At 39.1% G+C, this 9,780-nt stretch overlaps 1 long non-coding RNA gene across 4 annotated transcripts; it reads left to right on the top strand.

Annotated features, from left to right (window-relative positions):
* Positions 1–4,973: 4,973 nt before the first annotated feature.
* On the top strand, positions 4,974–8,928 carry LOC147548995 (uncharacterized). Of its 4 annotated transcripts, none has more exons than XR_015238523.1 (4): positions 4,974–5,083; positions 5,193–5,268; positions 6,256–6,342; positions 8,717–8,928. It is a non-coding gene; the product is annotated as an uncharacterized LOC147548995 (long non-coding RNA). The 4 variants fall into 4 exon arrangements; XR_015238526.1 differs by having other exon boundaries at positions 4,980–5,083; positions 5,174–5,268; positions 6,259–6,342; XR_015238525.1 differs by having other exon boundaries at positions 4,980–5,083; positions 5,174–5,268.
* The last annotated feature ends 852 nt before the right edge of the window (positions 8,929–9,780 follow it).

The raw sequence follows: 9,780 nt of genomic DNA, 5'->3' as shown, positions 1-9,780 counted from the left end.
CAGATCAAGATGCACGATGGTGTTGTGAGGACTATAACAGACATCAGACATGTTCCAGATTTGAAGAAGAATCTAATCTCTTTGGAATTCTGGATGATAATGGTTTGCAAGTATACTGGTGAAGGTGGTGTTCTTCGGTTTTCTAAGGGGAGTCTTACAGTTATGAAGGGGTTGAAAAACAATGGTCTATATGTGCTACAAGGTCACATTGTTACCGGATCTGTAGCGGTATCATCATCAGACAAGGAAGTTGAGACTACCAAGCTATGGCATATGCGGTTAGGGCATACCAGTGAAAGGGGAATGGCTATACTGAGCAAACAGGGTTTACTCTGTGGGCAAAAGGTTGGAAAATGGAATTCTGTGAACATTCCTTCTTCGAGAAGCAGTGTCGGGTAAAGTTCAGTACAACGGTTCATACTACCAAAGGAACTCTGGATTACATCCATTCAGAGCTTTGAGGTCCCACCTGGGTTAGCTCACGTGGTGGGGTAGATACATGTTAACCTTGATAGATGATTTTTCCAGGAAAGTATGGGTCTACATACTGAAACGTAAAGATGAGGCATTCGTCAAGTTCAAGCAGTAGAATACCTTGATTGAGAAGCAGACTGGGAAATCGATCAAACGCTTGAGGACTGACAATGGCATGGAATTTTACAGAAACGAGTTTAATAGGTTCTGTGTAGACCAAGGATTGTAAGACACCATACGGTCAAAAAGACACCACAGCAGAATGTGAAGGAGTTGAAGGAGATGTCCTTCGACCAAGGTGACAATGCGAACAATTTGTCGGATAGGAGAATTGATGTGGAAGATCATCAAGTCCGATTGATTTAGGGATCGTAGAGTTGTAGCTAGAGACCAACTACGATCGTCGAATTACGAAGTAATTCGCGGCTAACTTCGATCGGATCCTACAACGGGTTACACATAAGAGTGACAAATTGATCTAGGATATGACTAGTGGGAGTGAGATATAATCATGGGAGTGTCCCATAAACATATCTCATAGGCCTAAAAAGGAATTAGGCAAAGATAGTACAAAAAGGTCAAAAACAGGGTTTTTGGGCCTAGGCCGATTCGGGCACTTTTAGCGCTCGGATTGGGCTGATTTTTGGAGGGACGTTTCCTTATGTTATGAACATTAAATCTGCCAATTTTGGCTGGGTTTGGACGTCATATCCTTAGGGAATTGAGAAAATACCAATAGTTGCTATTTTCGACTATTTCCCTAAATCTTATTCTAAAGGGTGTTTTAGGAAACCTAAAAGGAGGTGGATTCTTATTAGGGTTCTATATAAACACTCTTAGGGCAGAGAATAAGGTGTGGAATTTCTCTCTAAGCTTTCTTACTCTACCACATCAAGTAGAGAGGAGAAAGTGAGCTAATTCCCATTACTATCAATCTAGTCAAAGAAGAAGGTGTTCTTCTTTTCCAACCACCATTGGTGTGCTAGCTATACAACAAGGTGGGAGATCAAATTGATTGCTCGTGTCCCAAGTAGAGGAGCTACACTTGAAGCTCTTGGTCTTCTTCAATCAATTCAACTAGTTCGAGGGAAAAGCGATTAAGGTAATCTACTATCTCCATTAGATTAATTACTAGTTTTGCATGTGATCCTGGGAATACTAGTGTAGACATTAGATGTCATATTTCCGCTATAAACACTAGTAGAAGGGTGTAAATCCCTACAGTGGCGTCAGAGCCTCTTGCTATTAACTAGTTTTTGCTAAGAATCGAACTAATTCATATGTTTGATAGTTTGAAAATTGAGTTTATAAAAGTATTTTAAAAGGTGTTTTAAAAGGTATTTTTAACTCATAATTTGATAGGATTCAATAAATTTTCAAATTGAGAATCACATTGATGATTAAAAGTGTTTTAAAAGTCTCAATTTGATTGAATTTCAAACTAATCCATGCTTGATTAAATTGATAGTTATGTTTAAAAAGATTTTAAAACATAAAATTTGATTAATTTTGAATTGGATTCAAAGATTTTTCAAAATTGATTTCAAAATTGTTCTTTGAAAAATTTCAAAAACCTAGATTTTGATCCAAAATTGGTTTGATTAAGAGTTGTTTTTAAGTTTTGGAAACTTTTGAAAAACAAAATTTTGGAATTTTAGAATTTTAGAAGTGTTCTAAAAAGAGTAGTTTTGACTTTAGGAAGCTCTCAAAACAAATTTGGAAAAATTTAAAAGTTTCTAAAAGTTTTAAAATTTTTTTTAGAAGTGTTCTAAAAGGAATTTCAAAAATTTAAGAAAAGTTTTAAAATTGGAAAATAGCAACTTAGAGTTGCATAAGAAAAAAAAAAAAAAAAAATTTTCTTTTTGGAAACTAGGGTTTTGAAAAACCCTAGTGTCCGGCCAGGAAGCTTCCTGGCCGGACCAGAAGCTCCTGGATGCGTCCTCTGGACGCGTCCAGAGCAGCTGCTGAGACGAATCTTGAAGACGCGACCAGCAGCTGCGACAGAAGCTTCTGGACGCGTCTTTGAGACGCGTCCAGAGCAGCTACTAAGGACGCGTCTAGAAGACGCGTCCAGGTCGCGTCTAAGACGCGACCAGCAGCTGCGAAGGAGCTTCCTGGACGCGTCTAGGACGCGTCCAGAGCACTCGACCAGACGCGTCTTGGAGACGCGTCTGGGAGGTTCTGGGTGTCTCGGACTAGTCCGAGACACCTAGTGCTGGTCCGGTCCAGTACCAGACACGTCTAGGACGCGTCTGGTACATGGACTAGCGTCCTGGCTCCGGCCAGGACGAGACCAGGCCTTGATAGGCCTCGGCCAGGACATGCCGGCCCTATGGGCCGTGCTATGTCCGGACCTTGTCCGAGCCCTTTTTGGGCTTGGGCCGGGACTTGTCTAGGACTTGTCCCGGGCTTTTTTCGAGGCTTTTCGGACCACGAAAAGGGACCATCATTCGAGTGGGAGTTTTTGCCAAAATTTTTTCCGATTCCAACCAAATAATTCCAAAATCAATCCGGGCCATCCAATAGCCCAAAACGGATTTCTCTTTAAATTGATTTATGAAATCATTAAGAATCGAACCAATATTTTTTCCGAAATTGACCCGGGCTTTCTCGAGCCCAAAACGGAGTTTTTCTTAAAGATGAGTTTAGAAATCATAAAAGATAAAACCGGAAAGCACCATTAGTAGAATTCCTCGAATTTAGACTTAAGGTCCGTAATGTGACATGTGATGTCAACAAAAGTATCTCCCAAGATAATCATGCATATATAATTCTTAGCCTTGATATATATTATATGATTGCATGTGATGTGAATGCGGGAAACTAGTATGGCCATAGATTTATTTCTTTATTCTTGTTTTAAGCACGGATGGGTGCATGCTTTGTAATTAATTTTAATTTCAAGTTTATACGATCTGCGAATCGTTAGAGTCTTGTAATTAGAGTTTAGGGTCTATGAGTCCATTGAAGAAACTCGAGGATGAAATCCAAAGGCGAGTGGGAGAAATCAATGGAGGTTCAAAGATGGCGATCTAAGACGAACCAAAAGGCGAAACAAGAAGAAAACCAAGGGTGATTAGATCTTCTAGGTTAGGGGCCATACTAGGATCCATGTCTGCTTGATTTACTTTCTCGCGCGCATTTACTTACTTATTTACGCTTTATGTCGTGGATGTTAGTTAGGCTAAATAGTTCACTATAACAAACGCCAGACTAGCGTAAAAGTCCCCAAAAGTAATCTTGAGTAATCGCCTATCCAGATTAAGACACTCGTTGCGCCCTTGTTCGAGGAAGGTGGGTCGGCCTTCGCAGAGTACCTCCTCTACCTTGGGACAATGCGGGTAGGTCTATAGAAGAGGCCTACACGTCTAAATGGTTCTACTCAACGAGATCAGCAAGAGAGTCTTGGATACTCGAGGCAAAAGGATAGATTAGTCATTCATTAATGAAATCTATCAACCAAGAGTCATAAGGTATGATCAGTGAAGTAGTTCGCTCACCCGGAACGACGGAGTCAAAGGGTAGGGCCTTCGTCCGCTTTACTTCGAAGAACTGGGGTCTTGGAATCACTTATTCAATCGGGGACGATTTTATATTGAATAATGTGGGAAAACTAATGTTTTTCAAAAACGATAACGAGTTTTAAAACTTTGCCATTACTTTATGTAGTTTTAAAGATGACACAAGGAAACAAGTTCGACCTTGGAACATACCTAAGGAAGGTGTTAAACGAAAACATCCATGAAGGAAGGAATCGGGAGATACTTCAAATATTGGATGGAGAGTTTAAAAACAAGCTAAATGTCTCAGACTATCCATTTTTGGATTTTTTTTGACTGCTAAGGAAATAGAGCATCAAGAGGATGATCAAAAGAGGGCAGAACCAGAATCAATGACTTCTCGATTGTTATCAGCCATGGAGGCTACTCTTAACGAGAAACCTCTGAACATGGAAGTCCCCTCCATCACTCCGAAAACTGAGGATTCAATCCGAAGCAAAGCGAGAGTGGAGAGGTTTGATACAACCAGTAAATTATTGCGTCTGCGCCTCGAGAAAGGAAAACCAGTAGGTCCTCATGTTCGGCAAATGATAGAACTCTTTGCTAAACTAGAAGAGCTGGGTTCTCCTGTTAGCCAATCGGCGGCTAATGACATGATCCTCTATTCACTTCATGAAGGGTTCAATCTATTTAAGATGGAATATGCGATGAATGGATGGAACAAGCCTTTAGATGTAACGTCCCGTGCTTTCGATTCAGAAAATATAAGACTAAGGTTAGGCAAAGGGCCATTTGAAGTTTAGAGAAAGTTAGGACAAGGAGTAAATAAACAACTGGTGCAGAATTTAGGATGTTTTCTGCGACCAGGAAATATTTAGGGGCTGCTTTGCAACTTGATAGAAATTGAGGGACTAAACTGTAAATTCGAGTGGATAAGTTTTTTTTTTTTTTTTTTTGAAACCGAGTGGATAAGTTGTAAACCAAAAAAAATCAGATTTTCTTTCTCTCTTTAAACCGACTGAGATTAGGGCTTAAGCTCAAGGGAAGAAATTGAGTAAGATTGAGAGTTTGGGTGAATTTTAAAGAGAAATTTTGAGTTCAATCAAGAAGTAAGTGTTGTTCTTAAGCTTTTTTGTTTAGGTTTTTGATGGAAACTTAATTTTCTCTCTCTATGATGTTGAATTGAGTTTTAATGGTAGTTTTCTTCATGATTTGAAGAACTTGGTGAATTGAGGAGGAATTACAAGAGACTAATCAAGAGGAAACTATCTAAATCAATTTTATTGGAATCAAGGTAAGGAATTTTGATCCCTATGGTTGTATAATGAATTTTTAAGGGTATTTCCTTACCTTTATGTGTGATTCTATGATGTTAGTTAACTTAAAGAGTTATGAAGTTATGTATGAAGAATCAAGTGGATGAATAGGTCAAGACTTGATGAAAAACAGTAGGTTTAAGAACAAAACTGCTACTGTTTTTGGGTGTTTAGACAGTCCTAAAGGCTTCGGAAGAATTTCGAGTCTTCATAGATATTATAGCTCGTCTCGTTCCGATTCCAGAAACATATTATAATGATTATTCGGAGTTCGGATGAGGATGATATAATGGTTAGAGTATGCAGCATACGAGCAGTAAAACTGATGCACTGCTGCGTATCTTTTACGTTTTTCCGGTATGTTTTAGTCGTAATTAGGAGAAGACACCTGAGAGTGAAACGCTAGGAGTGAAGTTAACTTTCCGAAAACTTAAGAATCAGTTGAATCGGATTAAGGACTAAAGAGTATTGTTTGTTTGAGTGCGCAGTGCGCAATTAAGACTACTTTGTGTGTTTATGCATTTTGGATACGGTTCATTCGGATTTTAGCAAAGAGAACCGATAGAACATGTTAAGGGCATAAATATACTTTAAGCGATATATGATTCAACTTAATTGAGTATGACAACGAAAGTTTTTAAATGGTCGAAAGTACTCGGTATAGTCGATTTCGTTACAAGGAACAACTTCGGAATAGTTTGGTTTATAACGGAACCTAATATAGGTTGGATTTGTATATTGAGGGTGTGAATAAGGTATTCGTGTTGTCAGAGTGAAGGTGACTCTTGTGACCTCGGAATCACATAATAGACTTTATGGAATCGTCCAATGGTTTAGGACGCAAGCTAAGTAATGAATGTTATATCGTTTATGGGTTCTTCAGATATATTGTCTTCTTAGTTTGCAAGATCTCCTCAGACAGTTTTCTGACTGTCAATTGACCGTCTTGTTCCTTGTACTTTCAGCAGGAGGCGAATACTACGTAGAAGAGAGACCCGAGGAGTCCGAATCTCAGGTGGACGACAACGAACCGGAAGTGTACTACATCTGAGGTAGGATCTTATGAATCTTACTTGGAGCACGGGTATTCCCCGTTACACCATTTTATATATATATTTAGTTTTTATCTTTTTATTTTGGGATATTTAGTAAACGCCCCCCACTTATTTAGCAATATTAGGACTTCACCCCTAAAAAAATTATCGTTCAGGCGTTAACCCCCATTGCTCCTTTTTCCGTCAAAATCTCGTTATTTAGTGGGCGTGCGAGTCACGTGCTTGTCATCGGACCAAAATACCCCCGTCCTAACTTTTAGTATATGACCCCCATTTATTTAGCGATATTAGGATTACACCCCCAACCAAAATAGTTTGGTTAGTTGTTGAAGGACGATCTGAAAATCGATTTAACATGAATGAATTTCTTCCTTAATTTTTTTTCTTTGATTGATTCTCCTTCTCCTTCTTCAATTTCTTCTACATTTATTCTAGATTTCAATTCTTCTCTAGCAAAATCTTCTAAGATTTCATCTTTTTTTTGAAACCCATGTCTAAGCAATGGACAACTCCTTAAAATAGGACTAGAAGATTCAATATCAGATTTTTGTGAAAAACAATTATAAAACAGAGACTTTTGAAACCAATTACACCATTTTTGGGTACAACTACTACTAGTTGTTCTTCCATTCTTTTTCGGGTTCTGTTTGGTGGATATTATAACTTGAACTTGACCCATACAAGTAATTTTAGGGTACAACTACCTCGGACTGGTAAAGACACGATCCACCCTACCATCGGAAGGTATTAGCTCGGGATAAACTATTCTAATGGACAAGGTATTTTGGTCGGGGGTGTAGTCCTAATATAGCTAAATAAATGGTGGGTCATATACTAAAAATTAGGACAGGGGTATTTTGGTCCGATAACAAACACACAACTCGCACGCCCACTACATAACGAGATTTTGACGGAAAAAGAGGCAATGGGGGTTAACGCCTGAACGATAATGTTTTTAGGGGTGAAGTCCTAATATTGCTAAATAAGTGAGGGGCATTTACTAAATATCCCTTTTATTTTTCTTTTCCGTTCTTTAGTTAAAATTATGACATAATATGCTATGGTGGGAATGTATGTGGTGTGGTGTGTGTTATGGATGTTTATCTTTTAAAAACAAATTGGTTTTTCTGAAAACTAATCACGTGGTGGCGGAATCGCTTGAACTGCGTGATCTTTTTGTATGAATTGTGAACACGTGGTGGCGGAATCGCTTGAGCTGCGTGTATAACATGGTGGCGGAATCGCCTGGACCGTGTTACGTGTAATGATTGTTTGACGCCGGGCATTGGTTGGTCCCCTTGTTTATTTTTCTGTTATGGATTAGCCATGAATTCATGTCAAGGGTTACACTCGGTGCATGCGCAGCCGTTTGGTAACGACCATTCCAGTTTACTCAGAATGGGGTCCGAGAGAGATTGGGAGTTGGGGTATTCCGACCCTTGGAGTGATTAGGGGACTGACCAGTGCCATGTTTGTTTATTTATTCTGCTAAGCCACTGGTGTTTGTGGTTTGAATTCTGTATGATATGTGATTGATACTTACAACATTTTCACCGAAATGAAATAGGGTGCTTACCCGAGTTTTCGTAATAAGAAAATACTTAATCCCTGAAAGTGGAAACTTGTAAAAGCTTGGCTTTAAACAGGGTTTACCCTACCTTGAGATGCGAGAACGTTCTTCTCCTTTGGTGGATGTTACCTGTTAGGAGAGCTCTGTTCTTGTAGCTTTGGGAGTCACTCAGATCATTTAATATTATTATAGGTTCATGCATATGTTTGGGTATTCTTCGAATGGTTAATGAGTTACCTTGCGAGGGAGCGTCAGATCTGGCCGGAGGTAGGACGCGCCTCAAGACGAGATAATTGTATCGCCGTGGGTATATGGCTCTACTTCACGACGATACTCTTATAGTCGTCTGGGTAAGTCATAGCATATTCTAAGCGTATTGTTGTTTGAGTGGGATTTATTATTCGATGCGTATTGAGATCACAAGTTAGCCCGATGGGCGATGATGACGAAGGGAGAGTTACGGAAGCTCTTACCGGGGTATTACGTGGATCCATGTGTACACTGCAGTAGTCAACTGTTCGATAAGGCGCCGCCTGCCTACGTACTAACAAAGGCCTAACGGTTCTTCCTAGCCGAATAGTAGGTGACCCCGACTGAGGGCGTATTCAGTCATGATCTTGGTAAGCTAGAAGAATTATCTTGCTGTATTGCCTTGCTTGATGTGCATAATATCTATTTGTACTATTGTATCACCTAAACTATTGTTTATTAAAATGTTGATGTGTGGTGCGGGTAGGATGTCTAGGTATCCTACTGAGCTAACTTTCGAGTTATCTCACTCCTTCATTTGTTTTTGTTCAGGTACTATAGTTCCAGATCGATCTAATCTTGCTTGTGAGCAACTGGTGATGTGAGATCGATTTGTTTTTGTATATTTTGAAGTTATGTATATTATCAGAACGAAGAATATATATGTATCACTGTAGTATATAGTAGGTGCGAGATGTTTGGGGTTTGTAGTTTGTTTTGTCGTGATATGAGTTTATGTGCATGTATATATGTATGTTTTGGCAGGTTTTACAAGTTTTACAGACTCAATTTACAGAGGAAACTCTGCCGAAATTTAGTCTCGTCTTTTTTGACTTTTAGTTCGTTTTCAAAAACTATGATTTCTTATTAGATTTCCGCTGCTTCATTTTATTTGTTTGATAACAGAGATAAGTGTGTTGGCTTTGGTTTATTTTAGAAACTCTGTTTAAGCGAGACTGAGACTTAGTTTCTTTTATAAACTGCCGGGCAAACCGTGTCTCGGAACACGGGGGGCCACATTAGAGGAACTTGATGCAATGCTTCAGGCAGTAGAACGACTAACAATGGACTTGGAGCCAAAGAATAAGATTCTTGTGGCTCAAGAGAACAAGAGGCAGAAGAAGAAACCCGCGTTAAAAGGAAAAGGCAAACGTATTGCTAAACCTCAAAACAAAGGTATTCAATCTACGTCAAGATGTTTCTACTGCAGTGGCATAGGCCACTGGAAAAGAAACTGCCCTAAGTTCTTGGAGGACAAAAAGAATGGAACAGTGGCTTCCAATTCAGGTATAAACAGTTAACTTATCAAATACTGAAAATTCCCAAACCTTGGTATATGATACCTAAAATTGCCCTTTCATTGTGAATGTACAGGCGCAGCTGGGAACTGAGTATTTGGCTAAGGAAGACAAGATCCAAGAGGGAGCAGAAGCCTCGACTGCTAAGGATGCTGAAAGGGATCGAAGTCTACTTTAGGCACTATTCTAGATTAATCATTTTTCTAGTTTTTTAACATCATCTCTGTACTAAGTATTATGGAGAATCAATAAAGAACTTTATTTCTAAATTGAGATGTTAATAAGTGCTAAATTTAACAAACTATACCAAAAGATTCT

This window comes from Eschscholzia californica, unplaced genomic scaffold (assembly GCF_041429995.1).
Source record: "Eschscholzia californica isolate CP2 unplaced genomic scaffold, dmEscCali1.0.p SCAF_3, whole genome shotgun sequence".
NCBI lineage: Eukaryota > Viridiplantae > Streptophyta > Magnoliopsida > Ranunculales > Papaveraceae > Eschscholzia > Eschscholzia californica.
The sequence above is the reverse complement of the archived record's forward strand: the minus strand, read 5'-3'. Positions and strand labels throughout refer to the sequence as shown.